The 27,305-nt window shown below is 44.2% G+C and overlaps 2 long non-coding RNA genes across 2 annotated transcripts; both read left to right on the top strand.

Moving 5' to 3' along the window:
• The first annotated feature begins 3,293 nt into the window (after window positions 1-3,293).
• Window positions 3,294-4,843, top strand: LOC106022492. The gene is made up of 3 exons (XR_001197448.3): window positions 3,294-3,966; window positions 4,326-4,426; window positions 4,787-4,843. It is a non-coding gene; the product is annotated as an uncharacterized LOC106022492 (long non-coding RNA).
• A 132-nt stretch (window positions 4,844-4,975) lies between these two features.
• On the top strand, window positions 4,976-8,141 carry LOC106022491. Its single transcript, XR_001197447.2, has 3 exons — window positions 4,976-5,018; window positions 5,352-5,442; window positions 7,563-8,141. It is a non-coding gene; the product is annotated as an uncharacterized LOC106022491 (long non-coding RNA).
• The last annotated feature ends 19,164 nt before the right edge of the window (window positions 8,142-27,305 follow it).

The raw sequence follows: 27,305 nt of genomic DNA on the forward strand, positions 1-27,305 counted from the left end.
CTCGCGCAGGCTTAAATAGGGGAAATGAGGGAGGGGTTTGGGGCAGAGGAATGCAGGACAACGAGGGAGGGGTCGTTGCCTAGCAACCAGGCCACTGAAGTTGCCCACAGGCGTGGGCAAGGTGAAAGGGTCGCAGAGGGAGGGGTTGTTTGTGGATGTTTCCTTTTTTTTCCACTGGTTATCTCTGTGAACCCCGGTTCTATTCATTAGGAACCTGGGGAGGGGATGGACTATTCTTTAAAAAGGCTGGCAGTATTTGCAAGAGGTTCTAAATAACAATGAACGCTCCGATGGTGTTCAAGAGCAGACAGAGCCATCCACTTCCCCCTGGCTGCCATTCAGCTCAGTTTCCTGATATTGATTGGAGGCAGGGCTACCACTGCCTCACTTGGAAGACAAAAGATACAACCTGGAGGGAAATTTAAGGTCACTGAAATATGGGTAGCCCAACAGAGGAGAAAGTGGAAGGGGCTGCCATTCATTGTCCTCGATCAAAATTACAAACTGACACCAAGAGCCACATAGGAACAGGCTGGCATTCCAGTCAACTATACGTGGAAATAAACAGGGAAATGCAAATATTTTGGGAGGGGGACGCGATGGACAAGATGCTTCTGGTCTGTGCCCCCCCCCCCCGTGCATGGCATGGTATACCTAGAGGGAGGTTTGTGACAAGGTAGTAGAAGTCTCTCCTTTTGTTTAAGTAATATTTGCTAATGCAACCATTAGGCTGTTCAGCCTAATGGTTAGAGTGTTTAGAAGAACAGCTCTGTGAATTCTTAGCAACCATTCTCTTCTTACTGAGCCTGGTTCTTCTTCCTTGAGGCTATGTTCTCTCAAGAGTTTCCCTTAGCTGTCATGCATAATGGCTGCTATAACATCGTCCTGCAGGTAACCAGATAAATCTGAACCCCAACATTAGCCAGAGGTCAGGTAGACCAGGGCTTCCTCCTATCCACAAGTAGAGAAAGTCTTCCCAAGTCCTCAGAAACGATGCCCCACGATGTCATGTGCCTCTAGGGTGGGGAGCCAACACCCAAGGTGATCTTCTCCCATCTGTCTGTGTCATCTGACCTAACATGTCCACAAACTGTCAAGGGGCGGTGTGTTTCTGTCTTCTTAAAAGTGCCTCAAAGTTTGAATGAGAAAGTCAAGAGGAAAGGATAGGCTCAGGGTGCTTGGTGGGATCTTCCAGCTTCTCCTTGTCCTTCCCTTCTTCTGCCGATCAGACTGGCCGGCTCATGAAAGTCAGGAAGCACACGCGCACACACACACACACACACACACACACACACACACACACACACACACGCACGCACGCACGCACGCACGCACGCACGCACGCACACACACACACACACACCACACACACACACACACACACACACAAGCTCTGTTTCATTTCTCTGTCTCAAAGAGGTCAAGGAGCAAGGGAGAGAGGAGGCAGGAGTTTTGCTTCTGCACTTGTTGACGGCTGAATCCCAGGCCCCATTCTCATATCTACTTCGTAAGAGGTCAGCATTTCCCCTGTGTTGTGTCTTCACACCTTGCTCAACACTGGGGAGTTCACAGAATAGCTCTAGGTGACTTAAGGACTTGGGGGGTGCCTGATGATGTTCTTGGTGATTTTCATATTTTAAATTTATGGTCAAAATAGAAAACAAATATTTTATGTTACCAGAAATTGTAGGTTTGGAAAATACAGTTTAGCATTTATTACACTGCTTCAAGTCTTGCAAGATGTAAGAATGCTTTCTTCTATTTTACAGAGAATTTATTTCTATGTAGCATATAGCGCCATTTCCTTAATCATTCATATACTCTTTTACTTACCCAGTCATTTCCCTACCCATCCATCTACCCATCCATCTACCCATCCATCTACCCATCCATCTACCCACCCATCCATCCTTTGTTTTTTCTGTCTTCAAACTGAACGACATCCGTCTTTTTGTCTTTGTGCTAAAGGGACGTGCCAAAAATCAAAGTGAGCAGGATAAGGAAAAAACACTTCTGCTTCTTTTCCTTGGATTATTCCTTCTGTGTTTGTCAGGACCCCACTAGAGAAACAGAAACAGGGGGTAACACGGGAGATATTTGCTGGGGAGGTAACGCACTAAGAGATGTACTGGAAGGAATGGCTTGTGTAACTGTGGGGACAAGCCAGGGAGGTCCAAAATCCCATAGAGCAGCCTCAGGGCAAACCAGCTGGAGTACTCAGGTACCAGCTGAAGCCTTGAGCTCAGACAGACCTCTTCCTCCTTGAGGAAATGCCAGCTCCACCCTCAGCCTTGCGGCAGGACCCAGGATACTCTCGGTTGCCTAAAGCCATCTGATTATGGTCTTCAGTTACAGGCACAAAATTCCTTCATAGCAATGCCTGAACGAGTGTCAGGAGCCAGGCTGACACATAAAGCTGATTGTCACATCGTCCGCAGGAATCTTACTTCCCTGAAACTCTAGACCTCCCTCGTCCTATGTCAGCCCTTCAAACCATAATCACACTTTGGGACCGCAATCCGTATTTTAAGATCCATAAACACAAAAGCCTCTGTCTTCAAGCTTTCCTACCCCCATGTCCACACCGAGAGTTTAGTCATGTCTGCTGCGTCTTGTCAACTGCTCCTTCACTCCCCGTGTACTCAGTCTGAGTCACATTCCACCGTCCCGGCCAGTGATGCTACCACAGGAGTATGCCCACGGTGACACGGTGACACTTCCTCTTGACCTGCCCATCCTTTAATGTCACTGCTGGGGAGTGTCCACAGGCATCTCTTCTCTCTCTCTCTCTCTCTCTCTCTCTCTCTCTCTCTCTCTCTCTCTCTCTCTCTCTCTCTCTCTCTGGCTTGTGCTGATGAGTCCTTCTGTCTTCCTGCACCCCCCAACCCCCCCACCCCCCGACCCGGCACTTCTCCACGTGTGAAGCCTCCAGCCATCTTTCTTCCGAGGTGCCCTGGTGCTATATGGACTGATGTCACAGGATGCACGCTGTAGGAGGAAAACAGAACTCCACCATTAACCATGTGACTTACTAGAGGCGCACACAGATGAGGTAATAAAAGGGTGGTTTCCCACACGGCTAACCACACCCACTTTAGGCATGACTAAAGACGTATACGGACATAGGCGGTGAACTACTTCACTAGCCAAGCCCACTTTTGGGCATGGCTAGGGGGCGTTACGGAGGAAGGTATAAAAGACTGAACAGCGGAAGTCTCGCTCTCTTTCCAGCTTTCCGGCTTCCAGTTTGGAGGTGGAAAACTACTCGGCTCATCTGGGTTACTTGTTGGCCTCTTGTGAGTAATTTCTACAGTAAATACTTACTTTTACTTTCAGTAAGCGTGCCGTTTATCCTTGCAGCATCAGCACTCTTTCCTTACCTCTCCACGTGTGAAGCCTCCAGCCATCTTTCTTCTGAGGTGCTATATGGACCAATGTCACTCCCTCCTCTTTCCAAACGGCCGCATGTCTTTCCTCCCTGCCCTGCTTCCCCTCCACTTGCAGAACTGATCCCTTCATTCTACAGCCCGAAAGCAACCCCCTCACTTGTACGAACTGTCCCAAGTCTCCCCTCTCTTCCGGAGTCCTCATTCTCATCCCATCGGTCCTCTTTCTGTGTCCTTCGAGTTCCTCATCCTCTTTACGTTTCTTTCCATCTTCAAAAATGTGGGCAGAACTTTCTGTTCTAAAAGAAGTCCAAGAGAACAGAATTCCCTCCATGTTCCCATTCCTACTGGAGCTCTATTCCCTTGTCAGATATCCTTGGAGACCAAACTATCTACCTTCACCTGCCCCCAGCTCCTTGATTCCCCCTGGAAACTCAGAATTACCTTGAGTACCATGATTCATCAGTCATCCAACCCAATGGCTTTTTCCTGGTTAGGATTTTGCCATCTTGACACAAGCTATAGTGACATAAGAAGAGGGACATCAGCTGAGAAAATGCCTCAGTCTGCTGGCCTGCAGGTGAGTCCCAGGGCCTTTTCTTGACTGACAATTCATAGAGACTCCAGCCTACTGGGGTGGTGCCACCCCTAGGTAGGTGGTCCTGGGTGGTATAAAGACGCAGGCTGAGAGCAAGCCATGGAGAACAAGACAGTTGGCTGTCTTCCTTCAAGGCCTCTGTTTGAGTTTCAGACTCCAGTCTCCTACCTGAAGTTCCTGCCCCGACTTACCTTCATGATGGGCGTATACTCTGTAAGATGAAATAAACCCCTTTCCCTTCAAGTTGCCTTGGCCATGGCATTAGGCACAGCAATTGCAAGCGTAGCAAAACAGGCTTTCTATAGCAACTGATGGATGACTACTCTGTTCTCCTTTCCTAGATCTCCCTTGACTGTTTGGACCACCCCTTGCCGTCCTCCTCTTAGGAGCAATTCCTTCATAGATCAGTGACAGATTGCGGGCACATACATCTTCAAATGGGGTACTTATATTCAACGGGCTTCACCAGGGCACTCTAGAAAAATGGAGATACTGGACAACCAGGGTGTGTGTAACTGAAAATATCATTTAAAAAATCATTGCAAGGACACTTTGTGTAGAAATCAAAATTGGCTGACAGATTTAATATGAACCACAAGCCTTCCAAGAAATACCATATATTTAGGGAATGCTGTAAGCCAGTGTTTCTCAACCTTCCTAACGTGGGACCCTTTAATACAGTTCCTCATGTTGTGGTGACTCCCAGCCATAAAATTATATCCACTGCTACTTCATAACTGAAATTTTGCCACTGTTATGAATCATAATGTAAATATCTGTGTTTTCTGATGGTCTTTTGGAGGTCATTATCTGTCACGTCTGCTGCGCGGCCTGTGTCCGAGAACGTGCGGAGGGTGTCGGGGATTGACAACACAGAGACTCGTTCAACGATGTAAAGAAAACTTTAAACAGGCTCCAAAAAGGTTCAAGAAAACTTCCTAAGAAAGGCTCCCACCAGAGAAGCTTCTGCTCTCTCCTCTCCCCTGGCTGGTTCTGCTCTGACACCAGAGGTGGATGTGTGTGGGTTTTTGAAGGTGCGGTTAGTCTCTGGACAAGGTCGAGGTCAGGGCGGTTTCCGTGGGAAGGCCTTTCCCAGGAACTTATTGTATCATTTTTAGTAAACATGTTTTTACTAAACATTGTCTTACAGCTGCCTACTCCCAGGCAGAAGGGGAAGTGGCCAGGAACTTATTGTATCGCTTTTAGTAAACATGTTTTTACTAAACATTGCCTTACAGCTGCCTACTCCCAGGCAGAAGGGGAAGTGGGTCTCTGCTCAAGGTCTGGTGTTCCCACAATTATCCACAAGTTGAACTGCCATACCCTCCAAACCTCATATATATGTCTTCACTGTCTTTGGTTGGCAGATTCATCTTAGTGGAAAAGTTTCACAAACACCGAAAATGACTTGCCATCATGGCAAGTCTATGACAGAGGCATAATTACTCAGTTTTCCAGGTAAGGAAATGCGATGTATGGCAGGTTTTTAGACTAGTGTGGGGTTTGGTTATCTGGTGCTGTATAAAATCCACAGCACACTCAGAGGCATGAAACAATGACCCATTTGGTTATTTCAAATGATCACATGAGTGGGCTAGGGCTCAGCTGGACCATACTCTTACGGACATCACTTGGGATTTAATCACGAAGCTTCATCAGATGGTGGCTGGGGCTGGAATGTCTTTGATGGCTCACATGCACATCTAACACCTGACAGGGACAAGCTAAAAGGTTGGCCTCAGCTGTGTTGCAGGGGTGTCTGGCTCTCTCCCCATACAGTCTCCAGACCTCTCCCCTCTGTATGTGAAGGGTACTAGGATTTCTTATAGGGTGTCTGAAAACTCCCTAGAGAGCAAATGACTGCTTAGAGCTTAAGCTCACCACTGCCAACATATTCTGTTGCTTAGTGCAAACCACAGGCCCAGCTCAGGTTCAAAGGCTGGGAAGCCTGTTCCCCAAGGAATGGCCAGTATGAGCAGCTGCTGCACTTGTCTGAGAAAAGAAACTGTAATTCAGTGAAGCAGCATGGAGGGGTATGGTATGGCCAAATGAACATGTGTGGGGTGGTGCACTTGGCTTAGTGGTCACATGTGGAGGTAAGAGATTGACACTGGGTATCTTTTTCAATCGCTTCTCTGCCTTATTATTATTTTTTTTTGGAGATAGTGCATCTTGGTTTACAAAGAAGCAAGAAAATGTGACCCATTTCTCCAGTAAAGGACAATCAATATATTTTAGTGCCGACTCCAAGATAATGTAGATATTGCATTTGTTGGAGAAGAATGTTACCATAACTCTCATACATATTTTCATTTAATCAGCTTGTTACTTATGTTTACATCACTGTAACCAACACCTAACAAAAAACCCTGAAGGGAGGGAGGGAGGGAGGGCTTATTTTAGAGTAGGAAGCAGAGCTTGCAGGCTAGAGCCATGGGCCCATCTAACTTTCAAAGACCCTCCCTTAGGGATCTACTTTTTCTACCTACATTCTATGTGTTATAGCCTTCAAAATATCACCACCGACTGGGGAAGAAAAACTAAAAATGAGCCTTTGTGGGAGAGTTCATTTCAAGTCATAACACAGGCTTAAAAATTGCTTACTTATTTATACTCATTATCTGTATGGTAGCATAACAAAATGTCCACCAGTAAAGAAAGGGGAATGAGATGAGTTTATAATTCCTAAAATAAAAATAACAACTACTAGACATATATATATATATATATATATTTGTCTCACTAATCTTAAGGAAAGTTATGATATCACTTCTTGCCAATTATTCACAGAACTTTGATTGCTAGTGGTCAATTTTAGCTGAGAAGATAGAAAAAATGGGCATTCATTCACACATCATATGTAAAAATCAGCTGATTTGACAATAAACTGTGAAACAGTCCAACCGGTTTGGAAAGTACTTAGTAATATGTACCAGGAGCTTAAAAAATCATATTGAGCATAGTAACACCAATTTAGGACATTTACGTAAATTAACCTTCTCATTGTTGCTCATCACCAAGTTATGCAACAGTAAAATAGTCTTAAAGTTAATGCTGAGAAAAACAGCTGATCCAGAATTATTGAGTAAACTGAGTTACACTAATATGGAAGAAAATTGTACAGTCATTGAAATATGGCTAAGGACATTATGGAGCAACACTGGTACGTATAAGTGAATTAAGAGGCCAAAGCAGTATATGCCTACTATAACAGTAACTTTCTAAAATGCATTTCAAAAATAAGCCAAAATGTAGATAGTACTTACTTGAGGGAGCTAGTATTATGAGTAACCACCCCCCCCCCATTTTGAACTGTAACGTGTTGAAGAGGAAGATGTCAAAAAATAGTACCTGGGCTTTGATTGTGAGAGGTAGAGAAGTGAAGGGTGCTCAAGGTGTTTGGTGACTTTAGTCATCTGTGGCTGGGAGGAGTTGAGCCTGTCACCAATGCGTATAGAGAAAGGACAAGGACCATATCTCAAGGATGGTCTCTCTTCAAGACTCATCGGCCCTCCTCAATCCTGTAAACCTCAGAAGTAAGAGAAATCAAGCAGGTAACAATTGATGTTTACTCCTAGAGCAATGAGCTGCAGCATTCCTGGAGTGGAATAAACTTCCTAAAGACTACAGATTAAAGAGAGCACACCTGGAAAGACCCCTCAGTTGGGTGTAAGAAGAACAAGAAAGAGGGACAAGAAGAAAAGTCAGAAGCCTTAAAGAGCTGAATTGAGGGACCAAAGAAGCAATAACTGAGGGGGTTAAGTCTTTGCGGTGCGACATGAGGACCTGAGTTCAAATTCCCAGCACACACTTCAAAGAGCTGGTTGTGATAACATCCCTCTGCAACCCTTGTGCTGGGAGACAGAGACAAGAGACCCACAGGCTTGCTGGTCAGCCCTGGTCTAACTGAAACAGGGAACTCTAGGCTATGCGTTATCAAACTTGTGTGAATAATTAGCAAGAAGTGATATCATAATTCCAGTTCACAGTTTTTTGAAGAATTGTGAGACAGAGGTATGCAATTGTTTACTAATTATACTTTTTACTTTAGGAATTACAAGTCCATATCATTCCCCTTTCTTTATTGGTGGATATTTTTTATGCCACGGTACATATAATGATTCTAAATAAATAAGCAATTTTTTTTTGGTTTTACGAGACAGGGTTTCTCTGTATTGTTTTGGAGGCTGTGGGTCCAGCCCAGCCTCGAACTCACAAAGATCCGCCTGCCTCTGCCTCCCGAGTGCTGGGATTAAAGGCGTGCGCCACCACGGACCTGCTATAAATAAACAATTTTTAAACCTGTGTTTGACTTGAACTGAACTCTCCCCCATAGGCTCATTTAGGCTATGGAATCTTAGAGAGTTAGAGTCTAGACAGAAAAAGTAGGTCCCTAATTGAGGGCCTTTGCAAGTTAGACCTGTCCATGGAATATTCTAGCTTTCATGCTCAGCTTCCTAGTTCAAAATAAGCCTGCCTCCCTCCCTTCAGTGTTTTCTTGTCAGCTGTTGGTCACGGGGGTGTAAGTGTAAGTAACCAAATTAACTGAACACAATATAAGAGTTTCTGTAATGTTCTTTCTGTCAAGTCCAATATCTGTACTGTCTTGAAGTTATCACAGACACACATTGATTTATCTGAGATATGGTTATCATTTTCTTGCTTCTTTGTAAATCAAGAAACCTTCTCCTGTGGTTAACTAATGCAGCCCCAAGAGAGCCCACATTCACTGAATTCTTGTGAGAATTTATCTTGTGAGAAAAATGCCAACCTCACTAGAGACCTAACAAGCGTGTTGATGTCCTACCATCTTTCAAAAGTGTACATACAGTCAGTCAGATTTAAGCATGAGTTTTAGAGGGGACAAATCACTGCAACCACTTCATAGCATTGTCAATGTAGAACCTAAGGTCTGCTGTTGTTATTCTTAGCTGTTTTAGTTTGGTTTTAACTCTAGTTTGGTGAGTTCCATGAGTAGAAGTAGGTTCCTAAAGCAAATCTAGAACCAGCGCTTGATTTGGTAGATGCCACACATTTCCAAAGGCAATGGAACTTTCCTGTGCTTGTCAGGGTCAATTTAATTTTGATGCCTGGTACAGGTTGGAGACTCTTGTTCCTTCTTGGTCAAACACCATGAGAACACTGGTGGCATCACTAATGTCCCATGTTCTGATATGAACACATGGACTTTGATGAGAGCATAAGAAGCTGGGAACCATCCTAGTTTCCTCTGTTACACAGTTGGTCACCACTTGGTAAGCCTGATAAAATGAGCCTTGCAAAAGTCCCCAAGAGAGCAGTACTGTGGAGCCACGCTGGAAGTCCATTCATGGCTATCTTTACCACTGGTGGGCTTACTATATATACACACATACATATGTGTGTATGTGTATGTATATATATGTATATATATTGAATTATATATATATATATATCATTCAACATTCAGCCCACTCCAAAATAATGACTGTGTTGGTTAACCATTGGAAACCACAGAACTCAGAAAAAAATTTATGTGTGCCCACATGATACTGGGTCTCACAGCTGGCCTCATGCTTAATCATTCCACAGTCTTCTTTTATCATTACACAAATCATGCATGTTGATGCATGACAGATATCTGACTCACTCGAAGCAGCTTCCCCAGCAACTTTTTGACCTTCTTTGAGGACACAGAATGGTAAATCCAATGCTATATTATTGATACATTACTTGACAGTCATTAAACCCTGTTATAACATCAATTAGCCTTTTCTGGAACAACAAAAACTCAGTTCTTCTGCCTAAGAATCAACATCCCAGGTTGTAAAATAGGATATTACACAGGAGACATGGGTGAGATGACACAGCTCTAAGCTGCGGCCCTGAGTCTCCTGTCTGTAGATAAGGAGAGAGGATTCTCATTGGTTCTTATGCCTCTTTCCTTCCTTGAGAAGCAACATCAATAGAAATTCCTCTTTCACTTGAAGTCAGTATTCCTTAAGAGTTATTAGCTTCTTGGAGACTGACAGAGACTTATGACTGGACCAGAAAACACAATGCAGGATGAGAGTGAGGATTTCAAACTTTGGGAGGTCAGACTATATAACAACTAATACAAATGGCTGGAAAACTGGGGAGAAAGAAAACTAACTAGTGTGTCCTATTCTGTCTCTGTGTGGTATGGAGACCCCAAGGAGGTATCCAGTGTAGAGAGGAAGTCACCCAATGTTGAAAGAATCTGCCACTGCTGCATGCTACAACGCATACAAAGCTACAAGCATACTCTTGTAATTTTGGAGTTCTTCACATAGCATGGTAATAAATGATATATTTGTTACTTTCAGGTCACTGTGACCAAAACCAGACAGAAACAACCAAAGGGAGGGAAGGTATAATTAACCATCACATCAGAGAATGCTTGATGGAGGGAGTAGCTAAGTTCATGGTGACAAGAGCCCATGGTAGAGGCTAGTCACGTGTTAAAGGACCAGAAACACAGAAAAACTGGGCCAGAACCAAGGGTAAGGATAAGCTTCCAAGGCCATCCTCTAGTGACTCATTTTTACCAGCTGAGGCTTACCTGATTAAGTTCCTGTCTTCCAAAAGAGCTCACAAGCTGGAGAAAAAATTATTCAAAATACAGGCTGTCTTGCTTAGGGCTACTATTGCTATGATGAAACACCATGACCAAAGCAGCTTGTAGAGGAAAGGGTTTGTTTAGCTTGCTCTTCCATATCACTGTTCATCCCTGAAGGAAGTCAGGACAGGAACTCAAGCAGGGCAGGAACCTGGAGGCAGGAGCTGATGCAGAGGCCATGGAGGGTGCTGCTCACTGACTTGCTCATTGTGATTTGCTGAGCCTGCTTTCTTATAAAACTCAGGACCAGCAGCCCAGGGATGGAAACTACCCACAATGGGCTGGGCCCTCCGCCATCAATCACTAATTAAGAAAATGGCCTACAGCCAGATCTTATGGAGTACATTTTCTCAATTGAGATTTCCTTCTTTAAGATGACTCTAGCTTGTGTCAAGCTGACATAAAACTAGCCAGTACACAGGCTAATGGGGGACATTTACAACTCAAACTATAATGAATAGTGCTATAATAAAAACATTCAGATAATTTTAATCACAGCACCCATTTAGATATGATAGGAAAATTAGGAAAGGAATTGAGGAGTCTCTCATGTCTTTTCTCATACTTGAACATTTTTTCCACTTTTTTTCAGCTGCAAATCCTGTGAAATGTCATGAGGCTCATTATATAATAGAGCTGAGGGTGCTTGATAAACTGTTGAAGCACTGGGTCATAATAAGGTGATGTTACTACAAAAGATGAAGCTTGCATTTCTTTACCCCACCCATAACTGACAGCTCAGATTCCCTCCCATAGAAGCTGTATTGATCTATCTACTTTGCAGTTGGCCCTCTGTGTCCATGGCTTCTGCGTTTGTGGATTCAACCAATTCAAGATTGAAAATTGGAGCGAGAGGGAGGATATATATATATATCTTTATTCTTGTTGATGTTTGTGACATTTTATTAGGTATTATTATATGCAATCTAGATTCCATATGATGGATGTTGTGGGTTGAATGAAAATACTTTACCGTTTTCTAGAAGGAACTTCAGCACCTGAAACCAGACTCCTGTGGCCGCGAAGGGATCATGTTGCTATTTACAATTTGCCACCTCTCCAGCCCAATCTCAGGGCTCCAGTCTTCATTGAATTGCCTATTTGAAATGTCCATGGGAGTTAGCGCACTGAGGACTCTACAGGACCAGAGGTGAACTCAAATTCTTCTTCCTCAAAGCTGGCCCTCTTTCAAGCAGCCCTTCCCTCAAGGAATGCTGCCAGCTTCCATCATAATAAGCACACCAGAAACAGCCATCACAGCCACCTCCCCTTCCGTTGCCAAGTTCTATCGCTGGGAAGAGACACCATGAGCATGGCAACCCTTATACAGAAAAAGATTTAATTGGGGCTGGCTTACAGTTTCAGAGGTCTAGTCCATTGTCATCATGGCAGGAGGCGTGGCAGCCCGCAGGCAGACATGGTGCTGGAGAAGAAGGTGAGAGTTCTGTATCTTGATCCACAGGCATCACAAAGAGAACTGTGTACCACACTGGGCACAGCTTGAGCATAAGACCTCAAAGCCCACCTCCACAGTGACACACTTCCTCCAACAAAGCCACACCTCCTAATAGTGCCACTCCCTATGGGCCAAGCATTCAAACACATGAGTCTATGTGGCCATACATATTCAAACACCACATTGCACTCTCTAGTCTCTGTAAACTTGTAGCCATAATATAATGCAAAATGTATTAGTCTGATTTCAAAAGTCCCCATAGTCTATCACAGTCTCAACCTTGCTTAAAAGCCCAAAGTCTCTTCTGAGACCCATGAAGTCTCTTAACTGTGATCTCCTATAAAATAAAAATCAAAAAGAGGTCATATACTTCCAACATAATGGCACAGGTTATACATTACCACCCCAAAATGGAGGAAAGAGAATATACTAAGGAAATACTGAACTAAAGCAAGCCTGAAAACCAGTTGGGCAAACTCCAAACTCTGTGTCTCCATGTCTGATTTCTAAATGCTCAGCTTTGTGACTGCAATAATTTCCTTCTCTTGGACTGGCTCTACTCCGTGTTAGCACCTCTCTTCAGCAGGTATCCCAAGAGCCCGGCATCTTGGCATCTCTAGGCAATCAGGCTTCAGCTTCACCACTTCACCACTCTAGGCCTTCATGGAGGGACACCCCTGCCACACCCCTGCCTTGGCAGCTTTCCTCAGTCACAGAGGAAGCTTCTATCGTCTCTTTCTTCTATCCTTGACTCTAAAGACAGAACCACAGGCTAAAGCTGTCACTGTACCACGTTACTGTAGGAGTTGTGCTTTAAATAGCGCCAGATCCTCCTTTCTTTCTTTTTGTTGTTTTGTTTATTTTTCTAGACAGGGCTTCTCTGTGTGGCCCTGAACATCCTGGAACTTGCTCTGTAGTCCAGGTCCCATTTCTATCCCACAGACAGATGGTGACTCTCCCTCTGCAAGGCCATCTACCTGATCTCTAGTCTTGCCATGGCTACACACACTTCTTCACAACACTCCTAACATCGTTTCTTGACTCTCCCCTTCCCGTCCACGTGTTTACCTTTATCAACACGATCTTTTCAAAATTCAGACCTGGGCATGTCACTCTTAGGAAAAGAACACAAAGGACTTCACAGAGCAGTTACTACTCACTGGGCTGCCTCTAAGCACACCGTCCTTGTTCCTTTTTCCCAATTTTACTATATCCCTTCTTGCCACCAACCTTGGTGCTTTTTAAGATCCTGTTGCGTTGGTTCTGCACCTGGATGTCTTAGGTTCCGCGTTCTTTCCCCTTACAAAGCTGACTAGGGCAGGTCCCTGTGTCTTCACTCATTGTGCATTTAGATTATTGCAGCTCCACAGTTACTACTGGGAATCCATCTTTTCCAGAGTATAACTACTGGGAACCCATCTTTTCCAGAGTATAACTACTGGGAGCCCATCTTTTCCAGAATATAAACTCCATGAGGGGAACAGCATGCTTATTTGCCTTCCCATTGCATCCCCAGTGCCTGACATATATACACTAGGTGCTGGATTTTGTTTTCATTTATTTGATTTAGGGCCTCACTCTGCAGCCCAAGGCTGACTGGCCTCGTTTGACCTGTGCTGGCATCAGATTCATGGCATTTCATCTGACTCTTCTTTTCACGTGCCAGATTATAGACAGAAACCACCACAGCTGACAGTATTTTTAATAAATGAATGATGACATAGTTATTGATTATTTCTATTTCTTTCTTTTCAAAGGAGAATACATCCCAAGAAGGTTAATACATCCCATTCATCTTAATACTTGTCAGCATCTAATACTTTCCTAACATAGAACAGATATAAAATGCTTGTTGAAGGAACCAATGAATTCCAAGATTGATGTATTATGGTGTGGTAGAAATAGCACAGTCAGGTAGACATGACTTTGACTCCATGTTTTCTTCACCACTGATGAAACCTCGTCTCTTCACCTGAATCCCCCTCTCACATGTCTGTCATAACAAGGGATCTAGACTGCATAAAGTGTACAGGGCCTGAAAAGTAGTCATCACACAGACTCTCATCCTTTCTTGTCTCTGAGTTATGTGTCTCAGCTGTCCGGCTGTGTTGGAGAGCTTAGTAGTGAGTCTTCTCTTCTTTCTGTTGAGATATGCAGTCCTTTAGCCCTCAGACCAACATGTCCTAGTGTCCCTCTCCTTTAACCCAGGAAGCTCATTCATTGAGGCATTCCTTCCTGAGTTCATTCACTCACTAGATTGCTCATTCATCAAGAGCTCACCATGCACTCAACACCCGTTGGGTATTCTTGTGATGTTCTGAGTAAACATGTGAATAAATCTTTTAAATACTAGGGAAACTTGGTCAAGAGTCAGATATAATCACCCTGAAGACAGATGTAAGAATGAGAGGTAAGGAGGACTTAGTGGCTTTCCAAAAAAAAAGGATGCCAAAACTGAGAAGGAGGAGGAGGAGGAGGAGGAGGAGGAGGAGAAGGAGAAGAAGAAGAAGAAGAAGAAGAAGAAGAAGAAGAAGAAGAAGAAGAAGAAGAAGAAGAAGAAGAAGAAGAAGAAGAAGAAGATAGGAAGGGCTTAACCCAATAACGAAGGTATAGACATTTCTTCTAGGTAGAAGGACAAGTAAGTATTGAGACTCTGAACCCAGAAAGGGCTAGAATCCAAAAGAAAGTTGACAAGCTTAGAGAGTAGGCAGGTGCATGGGTGGATGGCTTTGGCTGAAGAGGTGCCCAAATACCAGGTCCTCAAGCTTTTGTAGAGCTTGCCAAGTGTCATTCACCAATTATAGTGAGTCACGGACTCGCACCAAAGTGTGGAAGGAATGCAAGAAAAGTTCAGCACAAAGAAATGCTAGAATCCAGTCTAGAGGTCAAGCAAGTTAGTGCGGCCAATGTAAAATCATGTCCTTACATCAGAAGATGAAAGCTGAGACCGGCTAGGCGTGAACTACTTAAGACTAGAACCAGTGCCATCTAAAAGGTGCACACAGTCCCCACTGATGTCAGTCACAAAGGGGTTAACATGTCCAGTGTTGTCTTGGACAAGCATCCTGGAAACACCCCTTTAGCCTTGGCTCTGTGAAAATTAGTAAATTATATTGACAAGCGTAGCCTGACTGAAAACATTTAAATGTTCCGGGAAGGTTCAGAGAGCCACACAGATCTAAGAAAGACACAGTTTAGTGTGCAAAGAGAAGAGTTAGTGATACCACTGACTGCCAAGATGAGATACAAATGTTCTACACAGTGGCACGTTAGGTGTGAGGGGTGAGTATCAGAGACAGGGTGCTGACCAGAGAGGGAGGCCCTCCAGACACCTACAAACAGGTCAATTAGGCTCCTAGGAAAGCATCTGCGGGCAACGCAGAAGAGCAAGTTGACGGCCACTTAGTTCAGAGCGCTAACGACTACATCCTGGCCCTACATGCCATAGGTGAAATTTCCCTATAGTTGCCAAACAGGACCTAAGAACAAAGTTCAAAGCTGGGGGTAGGTTTCTTTTCTGGTCTCCAACAATTATTTGAGAGACATGCATCGCAAAACGTAAACCTTCTTTGCAAATACAATGCTTAACAAATAAAGGAATACTGCTGTTGCTGCAGAGGGGAGGGGAGGGATGTTGAGCTCTGCCCATTCAGCTGAGAGAGGTCTGTGTAGCGTCTTTGTATCTGCTAGGGAAGGGGTGGGGTGGGGAGACACACACAAACTTTTCTTTTCAACCCTTTCCCATACCTAAAGGTGACTCAGAGAAATCCATGTTAGCAGCCTTTACCTCTAATAATTTGCACTCAATCTTGGCCAAGAAAAAAAAAGTCAGTTATGAATATTGAGTCTCATAAAGGATTTTGGCAGTATCGGCCATACCTGGAGTCAGATCAAAAAGTTAAAAAATTTCCATGATAGTTATCAGACTTGAGAGTAGATAAGAAAGAACAATTATTGCCCACATTTTTCCTGGCATAAAATTAGGGAGCAGGGTTGTGCAATGGCAGCTGCCATGTGAGCCAGGATGGCCTCAGGCTTTGACTACACATAAAGATTACCGTTGAGACAGAATGTTCTGGGTTACTGCAGATCTGAAGCTATGCTACAGTGAGTCAGTGTTGTAGGAAACTCCCCACACAAACCAAAAAGCATAAATACCGAGCCCTCACTTCTAGAAAAGGTGCTTAATGCTGGGCTACATATTCAGCATGCAACTGAATAGCGACTGTGAAAACGGGAACAAAGGTGTTGGGAAAGGCTGCCATTCATTCTGGTGGGAACACAAATTGGTCTAACTTTATTTTCAGAACAGTTCGGCAATACAATCATCATTTCAATTATTCATGATCACCAACCCAGCATTTCCACTACTAGGAATTTACTTGGTGGAAATATTCAACAAGTATACACATACATTGATAGATAAGGCTTTCTGCAGCATGGTTTTTAATAGCAAAAAGGGAAAATGGAGATATCAATGGAACCATTAGGCAAGAGTCTATCAAATAAGTTATGAGCTGTGCTCAGGAAGGAAACAAGACAGCTTTTAGGAGCAGGTAAAACTACTTATATGGGGAGAGGAGGAATTATCAATACAGTAAGCAAAATGGCTTAGGTAATGGATGGTGCACAATTCCATTTGTATGTGAGAAGTTCAAGTCGTGTGCTTCTATATGATTCACACCAACAGCTACTGGGTAAAGAGACCAATGAACATTACACTTTTAAGTGATCCCTTTGGAAATAGATTGCAGGAATTTAGAAAGCCTTCACTTTTAGTAATGTCCTTATGTTTTCTTATTGAAATATCTTCCGTAAGAATACAATAGATGCCACGTGGTGGTGGTGCATGCATTTAATCCCAGTACTTGGAAGGAAAACCAGGTGGATCTCTGTGAGTTCAAGGCAAGCCTGCTCTGCAGAGCTAGTTCTAGGACAGCCAGAACTGTTACATAGAGAAACCTGGTCTTAAAAAAAAGGTTATGTGAAAATGCAAGGCAATGACATCTTCCAGACTTGCTGCCAGTCAGGGATGGCTCTGTCATCTGTAGTCCCTGTTCTGTGCCACAGGCAAAAGCTCATCGTGGTCTGTAAATGACTTGTCTGACAGCTGGTCTGTCTACGACTCCTCCCAGCATCCAACCATGCCTGCAATGCTGCTACCAAAACCTCCTTTACCGTTTTATCCCCACGGAATGATGACCTGCCGTTAGAATCCCTGAGGTGGAGAATAAGAATTGCCATGTGGAGTCCCTGGGTATTTAAGGCCCTGAGCTTCATTCGCCGAAGATTAAGGCTTCTGTTAGAAAGCTGAATGTGCACAAGTGTTAAGCAAACATCAGAATAAATCCTGGAATGGGTACAAAGCTCTCAGCTCTCAGACAAGATGTAAAACCCAGTTGACTGGTGTGGGGACCCTCTGAGATGACCCTGTATCTGGTTTTGGTTAGAATCTCTACCAAGAAGTCTTCATTTCCCTTGAGACATGCCTATTGGCAATCACAGGTTTTCATTCCAACCTTAATTACTATTTAATCTCTCAAATCACACTTGATTCTTCACGCTGGTTTTGCTGTGGTTGTTGTGTGTGTGTGTGTGTGTGTGTGTTATAGAATGGGTAAAAAGGAGGTAGGGAACTGATGCAAATATAAATAGAGCCCCTGCAGGTATCTGGATATTAAGGAACCCACTCGAGAGAGCTTCTGAGCATACACACAGACCTAGTAAAACGAAGTCAAAGTGAAGGAGCATAGTACCATTATGATGAGGTGTGTGACCATTTCCAGATAGACAAATGAGCATAGAGATGGATGGACTAATGGCAGTTCCAGAAGGTTTCACTGGACAGTGTGTGATACGGGCAGGGGTTCGACCTGTATCAGTCCTATGCTGCAGGGGCCATCTATCCTGGACTGATGTCTTTGGGGCTGTGTTCAGAACCAGCTGAACAGTCCTGGGTCCAACCCTGAGTAGTGAAGTGTGGATCAGGGAAGTCCTAGCTACCCAACGGCATTAAGGACGAGACAAAGACATCTTGTCATTTCAGGAGGGCTCTCAGTCCATACTGGAGACACCGGTTTATTCAAGCATCCTCTTAAATAGCTTTCCAAGAGCAGGAGTACTGACAGAAGACATCTATTATCGTGTATGTAGGGCTGACTAGGAACCACTTCCTTTAACTCTAGAGATGGTCCTAGAATGCACACACACAAGCCCTCAGACTTTCCGTAATGGCACGACTCACCAGTCTTCAGATGCATCCCACTAGTCCCCAGGCATTGTCCCACTAGATCTCATGATGGGTTTGGGGCCTAGGTCTATTGTTACACAAACTAGAAACTATTCTCCACTGTGGCCAAGCCATCAGGAGGTAACCAGCAGACATCTAAAAGACAACAGATGATTCGAGCCCCTGGAATTGAGCTGAGGCCTACACCTGAAATATCATATCCGGGCCCTGACACATAGACGGTCAGGTCAGTGGGGCTGTTGCAATTGTACTGTTGTACGGACTTTCTGTGGGGCTCGGGTGCCGATAGTATACCCTCCTTCGCTGGTCTGCTGTGTTTGAGGAGTTCTTGGGCCTGACTTTTCTGACGTGGCTTTATTATACCCACGTGTCCCCGGTATACTTAGGAAGCTCCTAAGTGGTACCTTTCCATTTGCTTAGCTAAGTCTAATCAGGTCCGTCCTCATGGTTTGTCCTAGCTCCATGGTGTCCACACGCACGAGGATGCAGGCCTACCTTTCTTCTGCACGTGTGCTCAGACTCGGCTGCTGCTGTGTGAAATGAAGGCACCCAGGACAAGGGACAGCCTGGTCCCCACAGCAGGCCATTGCAGAGCTTCCTGCTTTCTGACCTCTTTCTTTTTCACCTGTCTCAAAACCAGAGCCTCTTTTATTAAATCTCTCCCACATCCACTCTCAGACCCTACTGTTCAGGCCATAATTTCTCCCAGTGCCTGCTGCTGGCACACAAGGAGACTATAACTCTAACTTGTGGTACTGTGTGGACCCCTTTTCCCTACCTAGGAAACGTCTACTCTTGACACCCCTCCTCGCAGTTTGACATTTACACATCCCATCACCAGTTGTGATGGCTCAGGTCAGAATTGCCCCACAGGCTCCTGTACTTGAATACTTGGCGACCAATAGGTGGAACTGTTTGGAGAGGATTAGGAGACATGACTTTGTTTAAGGAGCTGTGTCACTGGGGCAGGCTTGGAGGTTTCATAAGCTCTGGCCATTCCCAGTTAGCTCTCAACTGCCTTTTGCTTGCGGATCAAAATGCTAGGTCTCAGTTACTGCTCCAGTGCCACACCTGCCTGCCTGCCTGTCTGTCTGTCTGCCTGTCTGCCTGTCTGTCTGTCTGCCTGCCTGCCTGCCTGCCTGTCTGCCTGCCTGCCTGTCTGTCTGTCTGTCTGCCTGCCTGCCTGCCTGTCTGTCTGCCTGCCTGTCTGTCTGTCTGCCTGCCTGCCTGCCTGCCTGCCTGCCTGCCTGTCTGTCTGTCTGCCTGTCTGCCTGCCTGTCTGTCTGTCTGCCTGTCTGCCTGCCTGCCTGTCTGTCTGTCTGCCTGTCTGCCTGCCTGCCTGTCTGTCTGTCTGCCTGTCTGCCTGCCTGCCTGCCTGCCTTCCTGCCTGCCTGCCTGCCTGCCTGTCTGTCTGTCTGTCTGTCTGTCTGTCTGTCTGTCTGTCTGCCTGCCTGCCTGCCTGCCTGCTGCCATGTTTTCTGCTGTGATAGTCATGAACGCTAACCCTCTGGAACCATGAGCCCAAAATTAATTGCTTTCTTGTGTAAACTGCCTTTTGGGGGGGGGGTTATCACAGTAACAAAAAAGTAACTAAGAGACCAGTGTTCTATCACCAGGTGAACAATGACAAAATGCATCTCTGGTTCCGACCTCTCCCTACCACTCTGGGACTTCCCTCCCATTCTTCATCCCCAACCATCTCTATTGTTTTTTGTTCTTGTAGAGCTCAACCTTTCTCACAATCAGTGTCATCTTTGAAGTTCATCTGAATTTATTGATGGAGGAGGCAAGCCTGCCCAAATAGCCCCAAAATAACCATTCAGAGAGTTGTTATTAATTATAAATGCTAGGCCAATACCTCAGGCTGGTTACTAGCTTACTTTACGTTTTAAATTAACCCATATTTCTTATTGGCCCTCTGCTACATGGCTGTACTTTCTTTTAACATGGCACATTCATCTTGCTTCTCTCTGTGTCTCCTGCGAATCCCCAGACTCCACCCTTCCCCTTCCAGTGTTCTCTGTCTGGCTGTCCTGCCTATACCTCCTGCCTAGCTACTGGCCAGTCAGCCCTTTTATTAAACCAATCAGATGGCACCTTGGCAAAGACACATCTTCACAATGTACAAAAGATTACTCAAAAACACATGTCACATGTAGACAGGCTGGGGCAGGCCTTCTGAACAATAGCCCTCCTGTACTTGAGGTCTATTCATTAAGAATCTATATACCCCATCTCAGCCCTCTCCATTCCATCATTAAGAAAACAGCAACTGCTAACTCAAACTTTGTCTCATGGGCTTTGGGTTAGATTCTGAGAAGAGCCCCATAACTGTGTCTACTTTTCAAATAGCATATGCGATCTTAGAATGTAGGCTCCATTTTCAAATGTGACTTTTATGTTTACCTCATCAAACAGGTGGCTATAATTCTAACAGTCTTTGTTTAAGCTACAACAACAAAATACCCTAAACCAACTGGTTAAAACCCACCAAAATATCATAGGTTATGTAGCTTAAACACAGACACTTGTTTCTCCTGGTTCCAGGAGTTCAAGATAAAGCCTGGCAATTTGGTTCCCTGAGAGCACCCTCTTTCTGGCTTCCTGGGTCGCTTTCTTATATTTTCATATGATAGAGAGAAAGCAAGCTGTGCTTATCTTGCTCTTGTCATTAAAAACACTAACCAGAGGATGGGGTCCCATCTTCCCACCTCATCTAAACCTTCTAAAGCCTCCACCTCTAAATCCCATTACATCGGAGCTTCAAGATTCCCCACACGCATTTGGATATGACACACACAGTCTCAGTCCTTAATCTCAGCCTTTGTATCCATCAGCTTAAAACTTTTGTCTTCTTTTCTCATGAAAATAATCAAATGCTTGTTCCACGTTTGTCTCCATGTTCTCCTAGCTCAGGAAAACTAAAGAAGTTAAGAGACTTTGGAGGAAGCCCACTCTTTGCAGGAAGTGGTGAACTGAGCTTGAGTCAAGGTGGCTGAGGTTATTTCTGGAGATACATTTTACCACCCACAGTCTGGTCCGTGGACATTTCTTCATACCCTGCAAAGTTAGTTATGGTCTGTGGTAGCTTGAATGTAATTGCCCCTATAAGTTCATAGGGGGTGATAATATTAGGAAATGTGACCTTGTTAAAAAAAGTATGTCAATGTGGAGGCAGGCTTTGGGGTCTCATATATGCTCAAGGCACACCCAGTGTCGAAGACCACTTCTTGTTGCCTGGGAGTCAAATGTACAACTCTCAGCTTCTTCTCCAGCACCATGCCTGCCTGCACATGACCACATCTCACCATGATGATAATGGACTGAACCTCTAAAACTGTAAGCCACCCCAAGTAAATACTTTTCATTTATAAGAGATGTTGTGGTCATGGTGTCTCTTCACAGCAAATGCAACTCCAATACGTGGTCCAAACCCCCTTATTTCAAGTGAATTGCTATCTGGAGGTATACTCTGGTTGTAGAAGAAAAGCAGATAAGAAATAGACACAAACTAATACTACAAAATGCAGCCCCTACCTTAAGTCTCCTGTATCCAGTTGTGGATTTCCAAAACATTTGCCCTCTGAAAACCCCACAAAGATTTGCATTAGTTATAATCATTGTTCATCAATTATTCTTCCAGTATCATTCCCCAGAGTCAGGAAGGCTATTTGGCCATCAGCCCCAGGGCAAAAGTTTTGTCTTCGTGCCTGTGAAGACCTGGACACAAGCAGTGGCTTGGTGTTAGGGCAGTTAGCAGGAGGGAGCAAGGCCAGCCTCCTAGGAGAGTGCCGACAAGCTGGCACCAATACGCTCGCTGCAACAGTAGGAAAGGCTTAGAAAATCAGAGAGTTCAGGGAAACCTTCAATCTTGTCCCAAGAGTGACACCAATGCAATTCCACAGATAAGTTTTGAGGCCATTCACATTCTATACCTCTTTCAAGCACACACGTCATCATCACCACTGCTATCACCACTACCACCTGAAGAATCAATTAAATAATTTCTTTTGAAGAAGAAAGGAAAGGAAAGTTCATGAAATTTCAAAATTTACAAAGTAAAACAATTACAAATTAGCTATGGTTAATTTATTCAAGAAAAATTAAGATAACTTTAGCATATTCTAGGAGTCTAGTAACACCCTTGGATCTAGACCCTCCCATTCACTCATCAATGATTCACCCAGAACAACTTTTAGTCCTACAAGCTCCATTTGAAGAAGGTACGCTATATTTTTGTCTTTTATGTCATATTTTATTCTACTTTTCTACATTTGCATATCCTAACATACACAAATACTTGTATCATGTTCCCACTACCTTCAGTATTCAGGGCAATAACACACAGTACAGATTCATGGCCTAGGAGCAATGGTGACAGGCTATACCACAGAGCCTGGGTGTAGAATGAGCTACATTGGAAAGATCAAACATGGTTAAATAATTCTGATTACCAGCTTAATAATGCCCAGCCTTCAGGGAGAAGAAAGAATCTAAAGGTAGAGTTGATCACTAAAGGCCAGCAATGTAACCAACCATGCCTACACACAGTGAAGCTTCCATAAAAACTCAAAGGAATGGGTTTAGGAAAGTGTTTACAGATGGCTGAACAACTGAGATACCTGTGGAGTGAGATGCTCTTTGAGGCCATGGAGAGCCCATTCTTCCTCCCACACACTCTGCTCTGTGTTCCTTGTCTATCTGGATGTTCATCTGTATCCTTTTAAATACCTTGTATATGCGAGAAAAGCATTTCCCTGGGTTCCATAGGCCACTTCAGCAAGTTAACCAAACCGTCAAGGGAACCTCCACTTGTAGCTGGTCAGCTGGAAGTATGGATCAGAACCTGGGACTTTTAATTGACATCTGAAGTAGAGAGTAGCCTTGTGGCACTGAGACCACAGTGTTTCTGGTCTGATGGTATTTCTAGGTAGATAGATAGAATCGGAAGGGAACTGAATTTGAGGTGGTGTCCTCTGGAGAATTGCTTGCTGTGTGGGAAACCCTTCACATTTGATTTCAGAAGTGTGTTGGGTGAGTGAGATGAGTGGGTAGAAAAACTTTCCCTGGCACCACCAGCTCTACTCTTGTTAACAAGTCTTAGTGTACATATTTTCTTGAACCAGATCTCAGTTTGATAACTATTAATGAGCAACAGTTCACTGAGACTAAGTAGGAAGCCACTGGCTTCTGAGTAGAGAGGATGTGATCTCTGTTAACAAAAGGATGTCTGCAGGGCTTCTCTCTCTCTCTCTCTCTCTCTCTCTCTCTCTCTCTCTCTCTCTCTCTCTCTCTCTCTCTCTCCTGAGAAACATCTATGCTAACATTCATGAATATTCATGAGCCCCTTCCTAGTTCCTAATGGTTGCCTTAACTTTAAGAATACCGTCAATAGAATATTCTAATCCAACAGTCTAAAGGTCCACTGGGATTCACATTCAAATACAAGTAGAGTTAACGATCTAAGTCATTGCACTTAGCACTCTGCTCTGAAGACAAGTCGGAGTTTTTGTCTCAGAGCAAAGGGGGCCTAGAGAGCATGATCAGGTTTGTGTTGTTAACACTTCCTGTAGCAGACGCCCCGTCTTACACCCTCCCCGACATCACCCACCTCACCCACCTTAAATCCTTTCATATAATTTATTCCCTTGTATTTTCCCCCATTCTCCATGGCTTTCTTTTATTCTTTCCCGTGAAAATATGCTGTCCAGTAGAGGCAGGCTGTCTGCCTGTCTGTAACCCCACATCGGCTTCAATTGGAAGCTGTGGTTCTTTACCAAGCTTTCGCCTTTAGGCAGTTTAATGTGTCTATTCACAGACAGTGGAACAATTGTCTCTCATTTTCCCAACCTTGCCATCATCCCCGCCAGGTTAAGGAACTCTTGCGATGGTCCACAAGGATGCTACAACTTGATAGGAATGAAGGCCTGCACTGCTTCCGGATACCATACAGCCCAGTTTTATGTCTCTCCTTTCTGTAACAGGGTAATACTGCACAGGAATTCCCAAGGTTGGGTGGGGAGGATGGCCAGTTGGCAAGCTGTGGCTAGCCAGAATCCCTCATAGCTTGTCTGGGTTTGCATGGTGCTCAGGGTGCAGGGGCCAAAAGGATGCAAATGAGAATGAGGTCTGTGGTGCACTACTGTTCCGCAAGGTCAGTTTGCAATGCTGAACTGAGGAAAACACTGGGACAGCTGACCTGGAAATGCAAAAAAGACCAGAGAGCAGAGGGCACAGCAGTGAGAAGCAGAGCTTCCTCGGAAATCTCTGACCATGACAGCCCACCTAGGCTGGCACAGAGACCCCTCATACAGGGTCTTTCCTGTCCCCACCAGCAGGGGCAGTACTCTGCCTGATTTTCTTCAGTGATAGTGTTGGCCATGTGCTCTCTGTTGAATGGCACTCACACCACCGCCCCACAATTCCCCATAACTCTTGTGGCCTCTTTTTTTCACGCTGTCATCAGGAGCACTTGCTTTGGACAACAGTAGAATATGTTTTCTCTCTCAGTTGACTCTTTAATGAAAATAGCAATCTCCTTTAAGGACTGGGACGTGTAATGTGAGAAAGGATATCACAACTGGGCTTTGGTATTGGAGGATCTTCCCATGGGGGTAAGCCTGATGGCAGGAGGAAGCTTCTCGGCTTGGAATGCAGAGTTCTAACCTTTGCCCCCTTGTTGATTTGGCCAATTGGTCACAGGTGACTAGAAGCCACGGCTGGGAAGGTGTGTGGAGTAGACTTACAATGGGCAGCTACCTGTCAGTTAAAGGAATAAACTACTGAGTGTTCGTGGATGCAATAACACGTGTGACTCTCACATTCTATGCTGAATATCTCAGTGGATAACCAACAAAGGAGAACCTGAGGTTCCCTGAGAGTAAGGGATTGTTGGAATGGTTCTTATTATCCTGAATAGTTTGTAAGTGCTATAACTTTACATTACCTTTTTAAATGAGTTGCATAGATGTAATACCTTAAACAATAATAGAAGTATATACACAGTACAACAAAAATAACCTTAAATTTGTATCAATATGCAAAACCTGATATCATTGTAAAATATTTGAGACTAGTACTTGTTCTTTAGTTCAAAAGTAGACTCAACAATCTACCCTGTTTTCCCTATCATTTCTATACTATATTCTTCCTTTTACCCTTCAGAAAGTGATCCTTGAATCTAATCTCCTTTGTTCATCTTTTTCCTGACCATGACACCTTGTAACCAATACCCTTAAACAATGACAAACATCCATAACCCATCAAATGACAAAAAACCACCCACCTCATCTCTTGGGAATGTGGGTGTCATGTTCTCTAGACTGCTTCCTGTTGTCTGGTGGTAACAGCATCTTTAAGGGAACCTGAGAAAAAGGATAATGGTCAAGTCCTGGGAGAGCTAGTTGTATCATTTATTGTCCAGTTTCTGTGTAATGGGGAAGTGCAGGGTTTATCTGAAGTCCTGGTTGGAGTAGTACATGATGCTGGACCATCTCAGCAGCTTTGAAGTTGTTCTGGATGCAGTTTTGAGGAAACTTAAACACAGGCATTTTGAGGCTGGATCACCTGGGCTACTCATCTTTATTAGTGTCTGATCCTTTCTTCTGAAAAGATAAACTTTTAAAGGTAACACACATATCTGTATTAATACAAGTACGGAATGTGTGGTGTGCACAAGTCAGCTAAAGATTTTTTTGTTCTATGTTTGAGCAGGTAAAAGGCATCTGTCAGCTTTGTATGTCTGTTTGTACTGAATAACCATACTGTATTATAAATCTCTGTCCACCATATGCAAGGACGACATCTCAGAATAAGTCATGGGGTCTCCATAGCCAACAAGATTTATCATGTTTCATCCAGTCCCAGAGCTGTTCTCATATTGGGGGATCAGCACATATGCCACCTGTCCTGTAGTCTTTCTTGGTTTCTTTCTTTGTCTACAGTCAAGTCTCCCCAATCAAATTCATCAATTCTGAAGAGAACTTTTTGTTTCCTATGGAAACAAAGGCACAACCTCTCTCCCAATGTAACACATTTCCTGACTTCCATTATAGAGCCAAGACATCTCTAAGGTATATAGGCTAGTTTAATTCAGCAATCACTTTCATAACCCAATGTCTCTCAGCAGCTACCATTCACTCATCATTCAAAAAACCCAAAGTAAACAAAGCAGCATACAGGACCCAGATGATTGTGTATTTCCCATCTTTACATGACATACTCTTTTTATGTTACTTTACTTTCTCTTTAAAGACTTTATTATTTTTAAACTATTTTATGACTGTCTATACCCATTTTCTTTTCTTTTTTCAACAACTAAACCTATTTAAACATATCATATCTGTTTAGAGGATTTTTGGTCTGGACCTGACCTTTTGTGAGTCTTTAGCCTCCTCTGACCGCATGAGGCAAATCTTTGTTGTTGTTGCTGTTTGATTTTTGTTAGCCATGACAAGGTTTTTCTATATAACACTCCTGGCTGTTGTGGAACTCTGTAGATCAGGCTGGCCTTGACTTCAGAGATCAACCTGCCTCTGTCTCCCCAGTGGTGGGATTAAAGGTGTACGCCACGTGAGTCAAATCTTAAACTGCTAGGCTATTGCTGCACAGTTCTGTTTATCACATTAACACATGGCATGCTGCTGGCAGGCTTCACCCACTAGAGTCTATAAGAAGCCACAGGAGCCATGCCAAAGCCTAACCATCCCAGCTGTGCCTAACTGTCCCAGCTCTGGAAGGCTTCGAAGTCCGAAATGAGGCAAGCGTTTTTTTACCTAGTGAAGGAGATGTTAAAGTACTCTGATGCACACAACAGGACCTCTTAAAAGGGCTGCACCTCTGCATGTAGAGTGTACCTGGAGACAGACCACTGCCACTAACCTGGAGACCACTGCCACTAACCTGGAGACCACTGCCACTAACCTGGAGACCACTGTCACTAACCTGGAGACCACTGTCACTAACCTGGAGACCACTGCCACTAGCCTGGAGACCAC

Source organism: Mesocricetus auratus, unplaced genomic scaffold (genome assembly GCF_017639785.1).
Source record: "Mesocricetus auratus isolate SY011 unplaced genomic scaffold, BCM_Maur_2.0 Super-Scaffold_100048, whole genome shotgun sequence".
NCBI classification, from domain to species: Eukaryota; Metazoa; Chordata; class Mammalia; order Rodentia; family Cricetidae; genus Mesocricetus; species Mesocricetus auratus.